General features: G+C 43.2%; 1 pseudogene; it reads right to left on the bottom strand.

Moving 5' to 3' along the window:
* Positions 1 to 18,285: 18,285 nt before the first annotated feature.
* On the bottom strand, positions 18,286 to 19,061 carry LOC127187033 (40S ribosomal protein S6-like; annotated as a pseudogene).
* Positions 19,062 to 21,471: the final 2,410 nt, after the last annotated feature.

The raw sequence follows: 21,471 nt of genomic DNA, 5'->3' as shown, positions 1-21,471 counted from the left end.
ATGCTGATAAATTAGCCACAGTAGCGAAGTCCTGGGCCCATCCTGAGGTCTGTCTAGAGTACCATGCTTTGGGTAGTGGAGAGCATTTAGCTGGCTGCTGCAACACACTCCCTGAGCATCGTCCAGCACCAGCCCATCATCACAATTTTGTACCCTGAGTTCACCTCTCTAAATTAGTCAAGCTTCTTTTGATAATAAAATAATGAGAGAAGCTAAGACAGCTTTATCTGAAGAGTGATGGGCGCTGTTGGTGTCACCCTCCAATGCTCTGACTGAGATCCTTTGTGTCGTGTCTGTCCCTTCTTTCCTGGCCTCTGATGACTTGAGTTTGAAAGCACATATCAAAAACCTTTTGAAAGACTTAAGCTTCACAAGTCATCAGGCCAAATGAGCAGGTCGCCCACTTGGACACCTAACAACTGTAGGTTCATCCCACTCTTGATGATATCAGACCTGAGTAGGGCTGCAAAGTTGTTGAGAAGATGGCTGTCCTGAGAGAAAGAATCGTGTATGGCCTCTGGAGACAACTGTGCCATGACGCCACCTTTAGCCTTCATCTAGCCCTGAGCTCAGACTACCTAGCTTCCTTAATATTATTCAATACAAAAATAACTCTTACCAAATGGAGAAAGTGGGTTGAAAAACACACTTCCTTTGATAACGATGGAAATACTTTCCTCTTACGAGAACATCAACATAACATCTTCATCACCAACATCAATATAACCACCACCGCCATCATCATAACCAACACCATAACCATCATCAGACACCACAGATATCTGAGTCCTCACTGCATGCACTATTGTCATGAAGTTTACTACAGAAATTGGAAGCATTCAATCAGTTGTTTAGGTGAACAGCCCAGGTATGGGGGATGAAGTTTCCATGGCAGAGTTGATGTTGTTGGACAGTGGATCACCAGCCACAACCTTCAGAGTTCTTGTGCCCTCCCTGTGCCCATGGACACTGAGGAATTCCTTTTTGATCATTCACTTGGCTGAGCCCTTCTGGGAAGGATGTGTGTACTGGAACGGAGTGACCCTGGGGAAACTCAGCCATGAAAATTAGAACAGGATCTGCCCCATTTGGTACATGGTGCTCCTGGCCATTCAAACCATCTCCCAGAGTTTCTCACTAGGACCTATTTGCTCATGCCAGAACCCCCTTCTTTTGAAGCTCTTGAGGTTCATTTTTAAAACTCCCTGCTTCTGGCAAAACACCATCCGTGTTGGAAATTCAGCCCAACGTTCTCAGGCACTGGGTGGCCACACTAGCATCCAGGAGGCCACACAGGTGGCCTAGAACTAAATAACATAATTTCTTTTTTTGCTGACACACCAGTGTTTCCTTAGTAAAACTTCTAACCAGGCTGATGATGGATGATGCCTCAGAAATCCCTGTGAACAGTTAATGCTCAGACAGTGCTCTGTACTTCTACTCTCTGTCTCTGGTAACTATCCCTAATCCCAGAAAACAAGCAGAACCTTTAGATTGACTGCAATGCAGAACCATAGAAAATGGCTTAGGTGGAGTCCTTGATTCAGGCTCCAGGGAGGGCGGCAGAGTCTTGTGCCCTGCAGGGAACCCAGTCCTGCTGTGGCTGGAATTCTGACATCCCTAGACTGAAGGAGATTGAAAGGCCTTTTCAAGCAGGTATCAATGAGGCCACAATCTTATCCACATTACCTTTTTACATTTTTCTTTGTTTTGAGACAGGTCTTTTTATGTGGTTCATGCTAACTTTGAATTCATGACTCTCTTACCTGAGCATCCGGAGTGGTGAGATTGTAGGTACCTACCATCATGCCTGGCCCAAGCTATTCTTTTAACTTAAGCATTCCTTCTCTCATGGAACACCCAGCTTATAATCACAGCTCTTGAGACACAATTCATATTCCTCTCACTCCTACTTTCTCTCCCTAATCTCTCACTATTATGTTCAAATGGTTGTTTTTCTTTCTTCAAGACACCCTGAACCAGCTTGTACAGCAGTCCATATAGCATAAGAGGATAGGGATTGTGAAAGAGTAAGGAGGAACACGAGTCACATCACAGAAAGAGTCACAAATTAGAGCTGTGAATGGCGCTAAACCACATGGTGTGCCATGTTAACTCTGGGCTTTCTCCCCACTGCAGGGGACAGGACAGCATCTACAAAAACAAGGCCACTAGTAGGAGAGAAGGTGTCAACAGCTCCGGATTCTGGGGTTAGCTTTCTATCTGGGACACAGGGCCTTTTGTTCAGCTACTCAACCATGCCTTTCAGTCTCAGGTAGTGTGTATAAAAGGAAAACAAGCTTCCTTGCCACTCTGGAACTATACCAAGACAGAAGAAAAGAGCAACAGTGGAGCTGTTGTCTTCCCTTCTGAGAATCCCCCTGGCCTATAAAAAAACAGAATCAAAGAGGCACTGTGAAAATGAACTTATTTATCTCCAAAACCTCCACTTATAACAAATAGTGGCTGAAGTCCTTTGTCATTTGAAGAAAAAAAAAAGCTGGAAAAAAAGAAGGTGCCCTCCTTTCTCTTTTCCTTCCCCTCCCTCACTGATTTTCATAGTGACAGTCTTAGAGTTTCTCTCTTTGAATTTTTTTTTAATAATAAAGTTGGCTAAAAAGAAACCAGAGGAGTTTTCTAGAAAGTGTGTAAAGCTGACAGACTATAGCCCTAGAAGCTCTCTTAATTAAGTTCCAAGGTTTTAAGAGAAATTGGCAATCCAAGAACTCTAACAGACAAGAGAATGGCCTTGGCTTTACTGACAGCAAAATAAAACGAGGTGACACTGTTCTGTGCACAGCAGAGCTTTCTGTATTCCTCATGCTGTGCCTGCTGTGATGGAGAAGCCTCCTCCTAGTCCGTGCTGCTCATGGCCTGTGACAAGACTGTCTGAGATTCAGCCATCCTTCATTCTCCTCTTTTGGCTATGAAGTCTTTGCAGGCTAAAGTGCTTGCCTCCAGCCTTCCTTTCGTGTTACAAAAGATAACAGCATTTCAGAGATGCATAGAAATTGTCCTTGCAAGCTGCGCTTCAAATCCCCAAGGCTCATGTGATGCCCACCATGATCGGATAAAGTGACCCTTGTACAGCTCATTTTAACCATCATTCCACTGGGGTCATAGTTATTCAAACTGCATCCAATTTGTAGCTTTTTCTTCCTTTCTTTCTTTCTTTCTTTCTTTCTTCTTTTCTTTCATCCCTCCCTCCCTCCTTCAATCCTTCCTATCTTTCTTTCTTTTTCTTTTCTAGGGGATTGAACTTAATTCTGAATGATTCATTAAGAGCTATTCTGGGATTTTTCTTTAATAAGCCTTAATTTTCATAATAATCCTCAGGTTTTTAAATGTCTACAGTGGGGTCAGGGCCAATAGCTACAAGATAAGATTGATATGAGAATTGAAAGAGCATAAATATCAAATGCCTTCCCCATTCATTTAATTAATTAGTAGAGCATTCTTGTTTAAACAAATATTACTGCCCAAAGCAAAATTTCTGTGTCATGTGCTATCATATGTTATTTTGCATAATTAGCTGTTATACTAAAAAAATACCCGGAAAAAATCAATGTATAAAATTTGCCTCCTTTTGATTATAAAGCAATATATATTCTTTGTAGAAAAATATTCTTCATAGAAGAATTTTTTATGTATAAAATTTGCCTCATTTTTACTATAGAGCAATATATACTCTTTGTAGATAATTTTGGACATAAAAAGGAAGTAGACAGAGAAACAAAAGTCATTTATTATCTTACCAACTAGAATCAGTGACTCACAAATGTCTTCAGTATGCTTTGTTCTAATTATACAACTCTGCATCTACTTCACAAGGTTGACGTACATTGCAAACAAATATGAGCCTTTTCCCAGGACACCGATCTTATATTTTAATAACCTAGCTACCTTATATGTCACTTAGACGATGCATGAGATATTACCAAAAATTATTTTAAGTAGCAATTGTCCCCAGTTTACATCTGGGGAAGCTGAAGTTAGACAAAGCCAGTGACGTGCAGGCAGTGTGTCTTATGGAGAAGAGCCTGGGACTAAAAGCTAAGAGTCCACAGGCCCAAATTGTTGCTGGATGCTCTTGTCTGTGCCTGTGACCTTCTCTGGAGGTCACTGAGGACTTCTGCAGCTCTCCTGGCACCCTGTCCCCTATCTGAAGATGCTCCAGACAAAGGTAAGATGCTTAGCCTGAAGTCCCTGGGATAATGTCCAGGTGTTGGGGATAACATTCCATGGCAGAATAGGAGTGAGTGTCTGGGATCCTGCCCACAGTGGACAGCCCTTCCTTCAGAGAACTCTACCAGCTTGGTTCTTGCTGTTGATAGTGATCACCTCCTTACTTGAGCACCTTACTTTGCCCCCCTCCCCATCTCCCTTCCACTTGATTTGTTGTACATCCCAAATGAACAATGAAAGCAAAACCCTTAACTATAGGGCACCTTTCAGATCATCAAACTAAAACAATCCCGGGCACATTTACATGCAGCATTCCCAGGAGCAACAATCCCCCTGGAAACCTGACCCTTAAACTCATTGAGGAATGGGTCTGTGGTGACAACCATTTACTATCATGGTGATGATGGGCTGGCAGCTCAGGAGGCTTGTTGGTGTGCTATTCCACTTACTAGTTCCCCTCTTTGTAGACAGCCTGTCACAGGAGAAAGCTGATTCTAATTAGGCCCATTTTATCAATGTGATAAACCTAGTCCATTATTCTACATCCTGAGCAGTTAAAGACTGATTTTTGTTTGTTTGCTTGTTTGTTTAACTTCTGTTACGTTACATTGAGTAAAAATTCTCTGCTCGCTGCCCCTGAATTGCTTTCCTAGTCTGGCATAATAAGGATCTCTAACTGCTTAATAATTGGGGAAATAAATTACGATTTATTAAGTAAAAACAAATAAGTTGACTATAGTGCTGAATGAGAAGTTTTAATGTTTTTATAGTGACTTCAATGAATCAGTAATACAGTTTAAATAGCAAGGAGTTTAAGCTTATCTACCGAGAAAAGATGAATAAAATATGAAAGTAAAAGGTCACTGTTTTAAAGGGTAAATGTGTCTCCCCGTTCTGCATAGTTTTCCCCTGGCAGAATTTCCTACTGGAGCTAATTGGACAATACAGGGAAATGTGCATAAAGAGCTTCCTTCGAGGTGGAAGATTCTTGACCTGTCTAGAGCTCCGCCAGCCCAACATGATGGTACTCTGGACAGAAGGCCGAAATTGCAATTTCATTAAAACCAGGCATGAGCTATTTACCCACGCACTGTAAGGAGGAAAAGCAAGGAGGCTACTCAAAGACAGTGGAGGCAGGCTTCTTTAAGCATAAACCTCAAAAGAGTTCTCATCAGAGAAGGTCAACTTCTCTTACAGACTAGGTTTTTAATTAGAGCTGATGAAGAGATTGTTCAAAGGGGTGTTCAGAGACAGGGGTCCAGTTTAGCTGGGAAGGGTTAAAGACTAAGTAAGAGATGCAGGAACACATTTAATGGTGTTGACTTTGGGAAACTGACTTGAGATGTTGAAACTGTTACCCAAAGGGGGTAAGGTGCTATTGGCTAGAATGCAATCACAGAATACGAGCGGCTCTTCCAGACAGAAGGTAGGCAGGGGCCTGGGCTGGGTTGCCTCTAAGTCCCATGTAATCACATTCACATTACTGCCAGCAAGTGTCACTGCCTCACACAGAAGCCATTGGCAACCCCCAGACCCTCCTACCTCTGTTTTCCTTACTTTACCTGCAGAGAACACCAGATAGTTCAGTATTCCCCTCACTTGCATCATGGCCCTGGTGCATCTTTCTTGCTTGAAAACTGAAGATTGCTTTCTTTATTCAGACACACCAGCCCCTTATCTTCGCCTGCCAGCTGGAGCCAGGTCCTTAGATGTCCTAGTATACCTTCAAACTCATTGTGTCTTAGCTCAAGCTCTTGGGTTCTTGCCCGACAACAGTCCATATCTCTATACGTCCTTTACCTAGAAATTTTGTATTTTATTTGACTCCTTCTTTGCTCTTTATTCCCAAAGAAGTATTCACATCACCTTTCTTATTCAAAGAAGGTTCCCACTGCCATAATGTCAGGAACATAATCACAGTGTCCTGCTTTCCTGTCCTTCATCCAGCTTCTCTGCCCACTCTACCCATCCCAACCCTCTAGTTTATCTGCTGCTTCCTGGAACCCCATTCCCCTGCAACACACCCCAGTGAGTTCCTGCAACAAGTGTTGAATTGTTGAGACCCTTCTGAGTGTTAGGTTCAATGGATCTACAAACGGAAGTCCAGTGAACTTAACTTGAACTATAGGAGGATTTCCAGCAGTTAGATAAAAGCCAGCACCCCTCAGGAACATGGAAAACTGCTACCCTCTACCAAAAGGAGCCATTTCCCTTACCTCTGGCAGGAGAGAAAAATGGGATGCCAGGCTCTGTCCTTTCACAAGTACTTGTTATACACTTCAAAGTCCATGCTAGCACCTTTTCTGGCCCTCCTCCCCTCCTCCTTTCACTAACCCTCCTGCAGCTCATAGGCTTCCCTTCCACTATGTACTCACTCTCCTTATAACCCTCCTATTCTCAGTATGTTTCATCCCCTCTCCCTCCTCTCCCCCCTCCTTCTGCTTGTCTTATTCTTTATTGTCTGTCTCTTGCTGTTCTCATATTTCTTATAGATAGCCCTAGCCAAATCCAGTCTGCTGGTCATAATTCAGTTTACTTCTTTGCCTCTCTGTTATAAAGTCTTCCACGTGCCTATGGCTATTGTCTCTGTCTCTGTCTCTCTGTCTCTGTCTCTGTCTCTCTGTCTCTGTCTCTCTATGTCTGTGTCTCTCTCTGTCTCTGTCTCTGTCTCTCTCTCTCGGTCTCTCTCTCTCTGTCTCTCTCTCTCTAGTATCCAGAATAAACACACCCTCCCCCTTAACCAAACTGTGGATCAGTCATGTCATCAGTTTATACACAGAAAATGTCCACGTGATGGGACTCTTTTCTTTTTATTCTAAAATGCAAACTTTTGATTTTGGTGAATGTCCAACCATCACAAAAAAAATCTAAATGTTTCAACTCACATTTGTTCAGTATTTGACAATCGCATAAATAGATGGCTTTTGGGGAAGGGTTTAGATCATGTTCACTGTTTGCTAACTGTGCCTTGTACAGTGTTAGACAAAATAGACACTCTTGAGACTCTTTAACAACTCACTGGCTAGTGAGGGGAGTGTCCTACAGTATCAACAACCCACTGAAGCTGAGGCATCCCACTGTGAGAGGCTGGGAGGCAGCATGGTGGGCTTTCTCCTTAGGCAAAAGCACAGAGCTGAGTAAGCCAGCAGTGCAGTCCGAAGGGACAAAGTTCAGCTCTCTTTGGCTGTTGTGTGATTGCTCTGGTATAAAAGGAAATGTGATGTTTTCACCAGGAAAGGTTTTGGGACAACCATCAACCAACTTAATGGACACTTCATCTTTGCAAAATTAAAGTCTGTTCCACAAGGAAAAAAAGAAAGAAAGAAAAGAAAACATTCATCACAATACTGGAAAAAAATGAAACACCGCATTTAAGTTTATTTCACATTAAACTTATCAAATGTTCCTGAGCTCTGGCTTGAAAACAAGGGCTCAATAGAAGAGAGAGTTGGAATACCCCAACAGCAGTCCCCCAATGCAGGCTGACCACCGGGATTGTCCATGGGAAGGGTTATACTTTAAAATACTGATATGAGCACTCCGGTTGTGGGGGGGGGCACCCTACACAACTTTGTCAAGTATTCTGGGAATTCTAGTGAGACACTGTATTAGCACCATTGCTTTAAATGCCATCATTTTGACCTTCAGTATGTGGAGGATGGAAACCTAAGTACATTTATCATAGTAAGGGTCTGATTTGAATGGGGACACCAAGTTTTATGGCAAAGAATGTCTTCCTGGGATAGTCATACATTGGATGAAGATCAGGGTCTGTAACCACTGTGAGGGATTTTGAGTCCCTGACACAGAAGGCTATAGTGCAATTATGTATGTAAGCTTTTCTTTCCCAAAGCCCTGTTGGCTCTCATTGGCTAAGAATTCTGACTGGTCACAATTTACAATAGCCATTGACCTCTGTTCTAAGAGCTAAGAAGTACCTTTAAGTCTAATTAAAAGCATTCTCAATCTTTTTAAGTGGATAAAGTTCAACACTAAATCAACAAGCAGGACAGTTCAAGTAGAAACTTTTCACCATGAACAAACTCAAGTGACAGCCACTTAGTGGAAATCAACACACTGAGAATGAAGAAAAGAGAAATACGTATTTTAACAAATTAGTTTTGAGGGGGGAAGACTCTTAGTGCGCCTCTAACTTTTGAAAGGGCAGCCACTTTCCAGTGTATATGTGCCCTTCCTTCCTCTTGTCCAAAGAAGTTTGCATTCTCACAAGAACTATCTGGTTGTGTGACTAGTCTACTCATGAGCCCATTTGGAGCACTTCATGTCTTCTTCCTCCACCTCCTCACTGTGTATTCAATATGAGACATCATAGAATGAACACACAACATTATTCTTAAAAACAGGAGAAGGTTCTGGTTTCAGGTCTTCACTGCTTAACATTAGTACAGCGCCAGTGCCACTGGGGTACACTCTTTTTCTTTCCCTTCATTTTTTAAAAGTATTACTTCCTTTGAGATTATAATTACATCATTTCTTCCTTTCCTATACCTCCGTCCAAACCCTCACATAGGGCCCCTTGTTCTCTCTTTCTAACTCATGGCCTATATTTTAATAATTGTTATTATATGCACATATGTATATTCCTAAATATTATCTGTTTAATCTGTATAATGTTACTTGTTTCTATATTTTCAGAGCTGACTAGTTGGTATTTGATAACCAAGTTGTATGTGCTCTTAGGGAAACTGTTTTTCCCACTGTTGACATTCCTTAGGCACCAGTATTCCTTCTTGTAGGGTTGATGCCTAGTGCTCTTTCCCTCCTTCAGTTCAGCATGTCCAATACTGTAGTCCTTCTCTCACTTATGCTTAGGCAGTTGTGTTTATGAGACGCTAATGGGTGCAGCTTCTAATATTACTAGGATACAGAATCTGACAGATAACTCCATGATCCCCTGGCTCTTATAATCTTCTTTGTCCCCTCTTCCACAATGATCTTGAGAGTGTTTTGTAGGTGTATCTATGCATTAAGACTGAACTTCACAACTCTGTAATGTAATTGGTTGCATGATTTTTGTAATGATCTCCATCAGCTGCAAAGAGAAGTTTCCTCATTGAAGGATGAGGACAATGTTCATCTGTGGATATAGAACAAAGGTTTAGAATGTAGGTGCGGCTCTGCTGGTTTAGTAAAATGGTTGTTGTAGGTTCTCCTCCAAGGTCCAGGCCTTCATTATTGTGGGGTAGATGGATAGGCTTCCAGGACCAGATATGAATCCTCTCCTGTTGGAAAGGTCCTAGGTCTGATTGAAGAGCTTTTTGTGACCACCAGCATATGTGTGCCACTCCTGTTTTCTTGGGTTTATCATGTCATGGTAGTCATTGTTGTACTTAACAGACATTGTAGCTGGGTAGGGCTGTTGGTTGACTCCTCTTTTGAAAGTTTCCATGGTATTATGAAAGCTATTCTTCAGCAGGGAGATATTTGGGTCAGTTAAGGCTGTGCATGTGAAGTGGATGTTTTCTTCAGCAATAGAGACTTACGTCTGTGGGACAAACAAAGACAATAACAGTAGTCCATAGTTGGTCTTTTGGGCAACTTTGACCAACAACTCAAAGGAAGGTTTCTCATGCCTCGTGTTGGTAGTTTTTTCATATGGTCTTTGTCTCTTGGAGGTAGCATTGTTAGTCAAGATGTGTGGGTTTGTGTGTGTGTGTGTGTGTGTGTGTGTGTATTTATACACATACTTAAGTATCTTTGGTAGATAGTTAGTCAGAATTCCTTATGACTTTTCCAGACATCTTTTTTGTTATTTTGCCCTCTTTCTTCGTATTTATCTCCTTCTACCTCCCTAAGCAGAGCTTCCCTTTCCCATTTTCTGGGTCGTGTCCCTTATCATTCACTCGCACCCAATCAGTGGAGCTTTAGTCTCCTTGCCTCTCAATTTAGAATGCCCCACACGGAGGAAAAGATTTACGCACATGCGCGCGCGCACACGCGCACACACACACACACACACATCCAAATTAATTTCCTAAGATCTGAGACTCACAAGCTATTTCTAGCTTTAGTTAGATAATCTGTGCCTAGTCACTTCACTTAAAAAATAGTATGAGCTAGCTGTCTTTAGCAATAGGAACTTACCTCTGTGGGGCATCCAAGGCAATAACAATAGTGCATAATTTGAGGGGAGTCTCTTGGACAACTTTAACCAATAACTCAAAGGAAAGGTTCCCATGCCTCGTGTTGAGCCACCTGAGGCTAAGGAAATTGTTTTCCCAGAAACACTGAGAAATGACCTAAGACCCAGACATTTGCTTGGCCCATAAGTTTCTTACCTCACTTAAATACTAACTAAAAGCAAGGATGGCTGATCATTTCTGGACTCCACAAGCCTCTTCCTGGGTTCCTGGAATTCTCTGGGTAAATTTTCAAAGTGTCATCTCCTTGTGTTTGAGTTTCCTATAAAGAGTTTTCAACTGTGAAATATCATTAAGTATGGAGAATAGGGCACATATCGCTTTTTCTTTAGTTGGCTTGCCATCTTTACAGCCTTAATAAGGACAAAGGGTTCAATATATGAACTCTTCCCCAAGTCTGACTGGTCACCTGGCCTATAACAACTTCTTTCCTGTTGATTCCCAGAAAGCCAGTCGGCTTCCATCAATTCTCATCCACAACACAAGCAGTAAGATGCTCCAAAGGTATAAACTTCCCTAAAACTTTTCAAAGATTTTCCTTGATCTCCAGTGCCAATCAGCTGGCAGGGTATTTTGTTCTTGTTGTTGGTTCACCCAGATAGAAGTCACAGGTGTGCAAGGAGAAGCTCTTCAAGTGTCTCACAACTTCGGTTTCATCTAGTGTTTAACGACAGCTGCAGGTGGCCTCCTCTAATATTCATTCCTCATAAATACCTCGGATATTGGCATGCTTCAGTCTACATGTGGCCCAGCTCTTGTCTGGGACTACATATAGAGATGCCCCAACTTCCAGCCACAGCCAGAGTCACAGCTCTTGCCCTGGGGTGTCTGGGATCCTTGGTTTCTCTGACTTGGCAGCTCTTTCCTTCTTTCTGGCCTCTGGGACTTGCATTCTCATCTCTGGGTCATTACTGTCTTTCAGCCTCTGCTCTCTCCTAGTTTTCCTCTAATCTGCTGTCCTTCCTCCTGCCATAGACACCCGAGAACTCTTTGGCTGCTTCTTGGAGCTTTTAAGCAGCCAGTTGCCATGCTGCTTTCACAGTTTGGCCATTTGACTATTCAGCGTAGCCACCACTGTGCACTGTCATGTGGGTTGTTTAGACCACACGACTGAAAAGAGTTGAAGAAAGACCATGCCCCTAAAGATCTTCACTGACCCCAATCTTGTGATACCAAGGGAGGCAACACGGAGAACATCTGCCTGCCCATTCACCAAGGAAGCCAGCTAGCTGACTTATACAGCCAGACAAAGGAATGCTCAGAACATCTCCTGTGTAAATAAAAGTTCCCGTTTACCCTAATCATAGCCTTAACCACTTAGTACTCTATGTAACAATCCCTCTTTTAGACCACCAGGCACTTCTCCTTTCTTGCCCTAGATGGAGCTGGTTGCTGGGTTGTCCATTTCTCGAATATTTCTGATAGAAAGATGACCAAGACAAAGTAGCTAATCATGGCTGGGCATCCATTTTAGAAACTGGAATTCCTGAAGTCTTCTGGAGTTTTCTTATGGTCATGTACATGGTGGCTGCTGCTGACACAGGGTATTCTCTGGTTGTTTGACCAATAGTCATTTTGCTCATGACAGTGAGCCAGAACAGTAACACCTAGTTCAAAAGTCCAATTGCCCATTCCAAATAGCTTTTGCTTATTTATAGGCAAAGAAACACCAAAAGGAATGTTTACAATAGAGCCTTGAGAACCTTGCCATTAACGTTGAATAATTTTTAAAGGATTGACACCTGCCCAATGCCCCAGAGTGAGGTGCACCCCATGTCTCAACTCCAAGAGAATCTTTCAAATGGTGGGGCCCTCACTACTGGGAACCCCAAGGATGCTATGAGATGTTCACAGCAACTATGTCACTTCCTATCATGCTACAACAGCTGCATGCTTCCAGATGTCTCTCCACTCTTCAAGGTAAAGAGCTCGCAGTGGGCTTATTCAACACCACATCCCTGAAACCTAATCATTCCCACCATTAGCCAAAGACAGCTACCTCAGTTCAGAACCTGCAGCAGGCAAAATATCAAGTTAGAGTTTATTAAGGTGGTTTGTTTTTAGCCTATTTGTTTCATTCTCTTACATTTATGCCGGATAATAAGAGTTATTTTTTACAATAGTAAGAATTCCTTATAAAGTAAGTTTATTGATTAAACAAATGGTGAGTCAGTTCAAAGAAGACATTAAGATAGTGCAAGGAGGCGTGACAACACATTGCTGCAATCTTTGCTACTAGGGAGACCGAAGTAGGAGTATTGCAAATTTGAGGCCAGCTTTGGTGACTATGACAGTGTCTCAAAATTAATTAAGGAAGAGCTGGGGATGTCTCTCTAATGTAGAGCATGTGTGTCAAGCATGTGAGTGGCATTGGATCCTTCCCAGCATCGCATTATCAGCTTTTGGCAAAAACTACGAAGCTGATTCTGCCAGAGTCCTGCTTGGAACCTCTGCCCTGAGGCAACAGTTCACATTATGCACACGGGACTTCAGGCTTCAAATGTGCCACCCACTCTCTTCTCTGGTGGCACTGATGAATGCTCTGGTCGCTCTGCAGCTTGTATCTTTGCAGATATGCAGGACCCCAATCTTTTCTTTCTGACAATCAATTTTGAATTCCTTGTATTTCCTCCTCCAGAAAGTTTGCCTGGCATTCCTGCTCCTTATATCAGTTGCTTGAGATCAGTGGCTAGCTTTTCTGTATTTATTTATTCTTTATCTGCCACAGCAGTGGTTCTTGACCTTCTTAATGCTGCAACACTTTAATATGGTTCCTCATGTTGTGGTGACCCCCAACCATAAACTATTTTAGTTGCTACTTCATAACTATAATTTTGTTAGTGTTATAAATCATAATGTAAATATTTGGGTTTTTCCCCCCCTGTGGTCGTAGGCAACTCCTGTGTAAGGGTTGTTCAGCACTCCCCAAGGGTCATAACCCACCAGGTGAGAACTGCTGTCCTACCGTGAGGGGTATCTTATAAAAACACAACCTTAATGCATGAGGACCAGCCTTAAGGGTCCATGAGACTCAAGAAAGAGGGTCAGATAGACCTGGGATTTCACAGAGGTCTGATAGGGTACTTGCACTTTGGTTCTAAAAAAGGTGCGTGCTTACTGGTTGGAAGAAGAGTGATGTCATCCTGGCTGTTATGTGCATAGCTCATCTTGAGCTGATATCATTGTCAGCTATGTCCCAGAAGCCAGGCTTTACACACCACTGCAATGACTTATCTATTTATAGTTTGCTGGAAACCTACGTGGAAAAACTGGCAGGAGTTACTTTGGGGCAATTTTGGTGATAATGACTCAAGGCAGCTCTAGTCACATCAAGGTGAACTCTCACTCAGGTCATCTCCTCCCCTTTCTCTCTAGACTATTCAATCTAGTGGAGATGACCCCTATGTAAGAGAATGATTGCAGTATAGTACAGCAATCACAATACCAAAGGCAGCGAGACTTTACTGAGCATCTACTATGCTCTTTCTTACATCTAATGTTGATGTTATCTTCATTGTAGCAATACTATTTGAGAGGCTTCAGTCAGGAGCACATCTTTGAGAATACCAAGTTATGGTGATTCTATCACTGCGTCAAGGCCGTTGAACTAGCAATGAGTCACTAAAGAGGGGAACAGTAAAGATGGCTATTTTTATAGCCATATATTGTTTCAAGGCATATTTAAATAGAAATGCACTGGAGCGTCACCATGTTGAATATTTGACAACATGCTGAGAGCAAGAGTGGTGGCCAGAGACCTTCCCTGAAACAACTCCCTAACACCCAAGTTTTCTTTTTTCCACTGCCAGGCTGAGGCTGTAATGTTGGAACCCTGGGGGTGGTTCTTGCTCCATGAAGCAACTGTTGTACTTGTAGGAACTTGATAGCTTAGTTTACAGACCAGTGCCTGGGAGCACCGTGCTGGTTGCCCTTGGCAGCATGCTAGTAGACGCAAATTGCATTCCGCTCATATTAGAAAATGACTTTCATTATCTCTTCCACAGCCCAAATGCTCACTGCTGTGGAATAGCATTGAGTTTCATTCACATTATCTCATTTCTGCATATATCCACCCTGGGAGGGCTGGCCTTTCCTTATAAAGTAAGGTATGTGTTCTTAGCCCTATTTTATAATTAAGGAAACTAGTGTTTGCAATGTCTGATGTCACACTACTGCCTACGGCGTTGACTGGGGACTTGAATCTGAACATTTGGCTCCAGGGCCAATGCTTGTTTCCAGGAGGCTGTGCATCTTTAGTATTGCTTGGTATATGGTATTCTCCATGAGGAGACACCAGTGTTTGTTGTTTGTGGGTCATATTATCTATAAAAATATAGCCAGCCTAGGAGGACATGGGGAAAGTTTAAGATCACTAACACCAAGTCCTAAATTGGGCTTCTTTGTGAAGCACCTTGTAGCCACACACTGGTCTCCAGGATGGTCATGTTGGGACTGTCTTTAGGGAGACATCTTTAGTGTTTCAACAGGAGCAGGACTGATGCTGCTCCCCTAGCTGACTCTCTCTGTGCCTGGTGACCCATCAGACAGATGGCTAAGAGCTGGCTCCTTCCTGGTATCTCTGTGTGGCTCGTTTTTACTCGGTAGATCTAGGCTAAGCAGCTGGATGCTCAAAATCTCCAGTGTCCCAGAAATGTGGCTCAGTTGCGCTGTTCTCAGGCACTAGTGCAGAAACTGTCCAACAGAGGCACAAGTCGAAAAGATTACAATGTTGTCTTCCTTTGATGCACTGTGGTATTTGGCCCCACTCCCCAAAATGGGCCTATACTTCTAGCTATAGAGGGTTCAGATGACCTTCCATGAATGTCTTTGAATTTATCTCTGTCCCTTTTGACACCTGTATGTTTTGACCTCCCATGTGTTCTTATACTTTCACAACTGTTGCAATGTCTTGGTCTCCAGGGTCCCGCTCATAATTTGTCTAAAACCTCTTTCTATGTTTCCATTCAGCTCCCTTGCTGCTCTGGGAAGCCTTCCATTCCTTTAGCTCCTGAAGCAGCACACTGCCTAGTGCAGAAACCCCACACTATGACAGAGAGAGGACATGCCTTAGAGTCATCAGGTGCAGCCTCAAACTCTTATTTCTCTAGTTTTGATAACAACCTGGAGAGCTTTTCACTGCTCTGAACATCTCTGATGAGGTGGGATCTGATTAACATGGAACAGTGATGTACACTCTACATTGTGCCACAGTGGAGATGGTGTATTTCACATATTTTGCCATAAATGGGATTTACCCCTATAAACTTCAAGACACAATCCCTTGAGTACCTGTCATGTGTTCAGTGCAGCCTCAGTTTCTCTGGTGAGTTCTGACTTTTGACCTTCCAAAGGGAGTGACTGGGAAACGGAAGGAGGAAGAGATATGCAAAGACTGGAGCCAGTACAGACAGGTTTTCCTTACAATTCCCCCCCCCGCCCCTTGGTTCTTCCTCCTTATATTGACCTGGATCCACTTCAGATCTGGTTCTCACAGGTTGTGGGCCCTGGAAGACAGACCCTGCTTCTAGGAGCTGTTACCACAGCAGTATCTTAAACAATGCGTGGGCATTTGGCACATGCATGGATTAACTTGGAGACCATGTTGGTCTACTGAATCTGTGGGAAGCAAGGTATACTGTCACATTTCTGCAGAACATGGCCTGCACTCTGTATATTTTTATAGCTCCTCCCAAAAGCTAATGATAAAGGTTTTATATGTGCTACTTGGATGAATGAATGAATAAATGAGACTTTGCTGGAACTTCCGGCAAAAGTGTCTGCCCATTTCTTTTGTTGAGCTTCCATGGCTAGTGTTCCAGCCCCCAGCTACCCCATCAGGATAGCTTATTCATGTTTGAAAATGAAGATGACACTTTTGTCTTAGAAACACTCTAGTCTCCCACTGCTATTTTTAAAAGGGTCAAATGCAATTGTGGGTACAGACCTATGTAAAGAACAGCAGGACTTTATTATTTGTTGTCCTGTGGAATGACTCCAATATCTATGGTCCATTGCTTCCCCTTCTCTCTTCATCAGGTTTTGTGCGCCCAAGCAACATAATGCCCCCCTCTCTCTCATCTATCTATCTATCTATCTATCTATCTATCTATCTATCTTTCTTTCTTTCTTTCTTTCTCTCTGTTTCTCTATTGAGGAGTATATCCCGGCCCTAATTATATCCATTCAAAATTGTGCCAAGTACTTGGAAGGATGCAAACAGAATTAAATTTATGTAGTCCTCCTTTCCTTCCCATGGTCACAGTGTTAGGAAAAGGAAAGGATAAGGAAAAGATCTGTCCTCTCTCTACATTCAGAACGCAAGTACGTCATAGTAGGAAGACCTTGGCCAGGGCAGCTGTGAGAATCCTTTTAAAGCAGTAACTCTGGACTCCAGTCCATAACTGTCTTGGCCTCTGTCTCTCTATCTCTCTCTGTCTCTATCCCTCCCTCCCCACTTTTCCATTCCTACATTTCTCTCTGTTGCTCCTTCTCCTTATTCTCTCTGCTGAAGCCACCTTTTTACTGTGAACCGGGGTAGCTGGTGCGAGGCAAAGCTTCCTGAAGTTCCACACATGGGCACTGGTCTTCTCCAGTGATGCTCCATGCCATATTCAGCTCCAACAACATGGTTGTACACCGTCAAGAGTCCCTGTTAGGACCACCCACCAGAATTATTCTGGAGGTTTCCTGAGGGGGGAAGTTTCTGAGAGAGGTCATCAGCATGTCAATTTAATCTGTTAAGAGTTAGGACAACTTGTTATGCCACAGCAGTTAACTAACACAGTAAGTGTTTAGAGCAAGGCAGACCAGACGAATGGTCTTTTTTCAGATATGACCACAGCATACTGGACACATTCCTTACATCTCTGAGCCCCAAGTGCCTCCAAAAATACAAACTTCATCTCCTAACACTCATCAGAGAAAAAGACAATTAAATCGGGAGAAATGCACTCAAACTTACCCAGCACCAGGGCTGCCTCATATTTCAGGGCTTGTTCATTCAAAAATAATCTACAGAATGCCCAAGATTAATCTAAGCATTAACAAACTGCCTTCTGTCTGCATCTAGTGCACAGGTAGGACTTAGGAACCTAGTGAGGAAAGAAAAGTTGTCATTTTTGAGTTCGCTGGGGTTGAGAGTAAATAAAAGTTCCAAGAGGCCTGCTGAAGAGCTAAGCTTCACTGGACAGAGAGCACTGGTGGTGCCACCTCCATGCTGGTCTTGGATATGAAGGTTTCCAAATGATCACATTCCTAATCAGAATTCATGACTCGGAGATGGTTGCTGGCTTTGCAGACCAGTTCTCTCAAGCTGACAGCTTCATGCAAACATTTTGGGCTACTCTCCCTGGTTTCTCAAACTGGGACTCCAGACAGGAGAGTTTGCTTAATTCTTAGCAGTTTGTGGCAGTTACTGTGGAACTGGATCAGCACCAGTCAGCAACTGGGCCAAAGCAGCAGGCTGCTTATTCCAAAAGGCCTCAGCCATGGGGTCCAGGAAGGCTCCACAAAGTTGCGTTAGACCTTAGAGAGTTGCTCCCAACTGTAGGCTCTGCACTTTGGGATTTTCTCTCATGATGTGCTCTTTGGTCTCTTCATCTATTTTCTCAGCTCCGGTGGAAGTATTCTTGACAGCATTGCAAGTATTTTCCATGGATTCCCTCGTGCAGTGATTTCCCCAGTCATGCTAAGTGCCCTGCCTATCAGTTCCTGTCATTAGCTTTCAGGATGAGAATGCTTAAGACCTAATCACTGGATATATGTATAGCAGAGAGTTCATTGTTGTTAGCAGTGTGTTGTGCCAGGGATCCAGAGAACTTAGAACTGACCGTGTGTGCCATTAACACACGCTATTTTTCCCTAAGCTTACAGTTTCTTTTCTTCTTATTTATTTATTTTTTTTTCAAGGCATGATCATTTATTTGTTACTATCAAAGACTTATTCTTGACTGGACTCAGACTTAGAAGTAGAAGCTCTCAGCGAGGACAGCCTATGTCTCTTGGCAATCTGCTCCTGGCATTTTTCTTTGGCTTCCTTCATTCTCTTAGCCAAAAGTTTAGCGTATTCTGCAGCCTCCTCCTTGTTTTTCTTAGTACGCTGTTTCTTCAGAGCTATGCATCTGCGTTTGTTTGCAGGACACGGGGAGTGACAAGACCCTGAATCTTTGGTCCTGGGTTTCCTACCTTCCCTGTTTAAGGGCTTTCTGACAACATACTGGGGGACATCGTCTTCTTTAGAGAGATTGAAGAGTTTTTGGATTCTGCCAGCTCTTTTAGGTCCCAGCCGGCGAGGCACAGTAGTGTCTGTCCGTCCGGGAATATCCTTCTCTCCTTTTTTTACAATGACCAAGTTGAGAACACTCAGGTTGACATCCACAATGCATCCACGAACAGACTTGCACTTCCTCTCTCCAGTTCTCCTTGGTCTATAACAAGAATGCCCCTTACTCAAGAGCAGGTGCACTCTGCCATGGGTCAAAACGCCCTGCTTCATGGGAAACCTTTGTTTGTCGTTCCCACCACTGATCCGGACCACATAACCCTTCCATTCTTCCCCCAGAGCAGCAGCAGCTACTTCCGTGGCCATCCGCTTCTCATAGAATGTTCGAAGCTTGCGCTCATCGTCCACTTCAATGAGTTTCTGACAGCCGGTGGCAGAGAAGGAGATATTCAGCTTCATCTTGACACAGCCGACTGCCTAGGAGGAGCCACGAAAAAGAGCTTTTCTTCTTTTTTTTTTAAAAAAATTTGATTCTTTCTGCTTCTGGGTTAACTCACTCATTATGATCATTTCTAGCTCAATCCATTTATCCACAAATTTCGTTATATCTGCACACTAGCCCAAGGGGCATGTCCCACGAAAGCCTTCACTTACCAGGAAACTGGGACAGAGGGGAGGACATCCTACTGGGACTATAAATGAGAGACACATGAGAGAATAGCAAAATAAAAGGATCCAGAGGGTCCTAGAAACCTACAAGTAGAACATTATGATAGGCAGATTTGGGCCCAGGGGTCCCGCTCAAACTAAGGCACCAGCCAAGGACAATACAGGCGGTAAACTTTAAACCCCTTCCCAGATCTAGCCAATGGTCAGAACATTCTCCACAGTTGAGTGGAGAGTGTGATATGACTTTCTCATGTACTCTGGTGCCTCACACTTGACCATATCCCCTGGAGGGGGAGACCTGGTGGCACTCAGAGGAAGGACAGCAGGTTACCAAGAAGAGACTTGCTACCCTACGAGCATATACAGGGGGAGGAAATCCCCCTCAGGAACAGTCATAGGGGAGGGGAATAACGGGAAAATGGTGGGGGGGAGGGAAGAATGGGAGGATACAAGGGATGGGATAAACATTGAGATGTAACAAGAATATATTAATAAAAAAATAAAAACAAAAAAATAAAAAAATTTAATATTTATTATAATTTGTTCACATTACATCCTGATTATTATCTTCCCATTCCCACCCTCCCTCCCTCTTCTGCCCTTTTCCCATCCTCTAGACCTTTAACGTGTGCCCACAGTGCCTCCCCTTCCCTACCCTACACAACAGTGGAGAATGAGCTATCCACTGGCTATATCTGAACAGATGACCTAGGTTCTATTTTGCATGCATTGTCCTTGCTTGGTGCATCAGTTTGGGCAGGCCTCCTAGTTCCAGATACACCAGCTTTGTGACTCCTGATTCCTCCAGGTCTTCCATACAACTCTACCACTCCACCTAGAGTCTAGCTGCAAGACCTAGCAACTGTTCCAACCCCTATCTGGGTAGAATCTTTCAGAGGACAACTATGTTGGGCTAATATCCACTCCTAAGTGAGTAGACACCATGTGTGTCTTTCTGGGTCTGGGTTACCTCACTCAGGTTGATCTTTTCTAGTTCCATCCATTTGCCTACATATTTCAAGATTACTTTGTTTTTAATAGCTGAGTAGTATTCCACTGTGTAAGTGTACCACAATTTCTGTATCCATTCTTCAGTGGAGGGACATCTAGGTTGTTTCCAGATTCTGGCTATTACATATAAGGCTGCTATGAACATAGTTAAGCAAATGTCCTTGCTGTAGGTGGAACATCTTTCATGTATATGGCCAGGAGTGGTATGGCTGGTTTTGGGAGTAGCATCCAAGATGGTGCCATACCCTGCATGCCTAAGATGGAGTTAAGGAAGGACATTTATGCTCATAACCCAACTTGATTTTTATTTTGGTCAATGTTTGGAAAATTTTTTGAACTGGGATTAGAAGCAAAGTAGGACCAGAAAGAAACTCTGGGAAGCCTTTGTATCCAACAGTGGACTGTTCTGAGTCATCATGTATTAGGGATAATAGATGGATTCAGAATGAACAAGACACCCCCATGCAAACCTAGAGCACTCGTAATACATGTTTTACCTCCCTCCCATTTGGGGCACCCATCAGATCTAGAGTCTCCAAAGACCTTAAGTCCTCTCACATATCCACTTTGTATGACCCTAAGGTCCTAATCAATAGACTGTGCATGAGCCTTCGTGGCTCCCAGCTTCTGAATGACAGTGAAGTATGATTAAATGAAGAGAGTAATGCTTGCTTCATAGCTATCCTGTGAGGCTAGAATGTATAAGGGGCTCAGCACAGCATCCAAGCTCCGTATTTAGTAAGTGGTAGCTGGGATCAATATCACTGTGATCATCATCAGGCTAGAAGAGCTTCTCCAAGCTGAACAACTAGGGCTCTTTACTCTTTATCTTCGTTACTTTAATTCAGGGAAAGTGACTCTTAACTCAGTGCCTTCTGCATCTAAAATAATAGCAAGAGAGACCTCAGCTGCATCCAGCTCCAGCCTGAGAGACAAGTGTGCATCAATAACTCCACTTCAATGCCAATTGTCGCAATGGATAGAAGTGTAGAACAGAGAGGACTGACAGGAATTGGAATAAATTTGAATGGATGCTTAGGATAACTGAACTTGGTCAAGCTATAAATAGCGGCGAGATCTCTGATTCCTTTAGCTTCTCAACCAAGGACAGTTTAACTTCCAGTGCCTATTTGGTGAAGTAAGGGTGGCTCCGGTGCACAAATCATCAGCGTCTTCTGGGCAGAGGCCTGGGGTCCTGGCAAGTATGCTGCAATGCAGAGCACA

This window comes from Acomys russatus, chromosome 3, assembly GCF_903995435.1.
Source record: "Acomys russatus chromosome 3, mAcoRus1.1, whole genome shotgun sequence".
Classification (NCBI taxonomy): Eukaryota; Metazoa; Chordata; class Mammalia; order Rodentia; family Muridae; genus Acomys; species Acomys russatus.
This window is presented reverse-complemented; position numbering and strand designations above follow the sequence as displayed.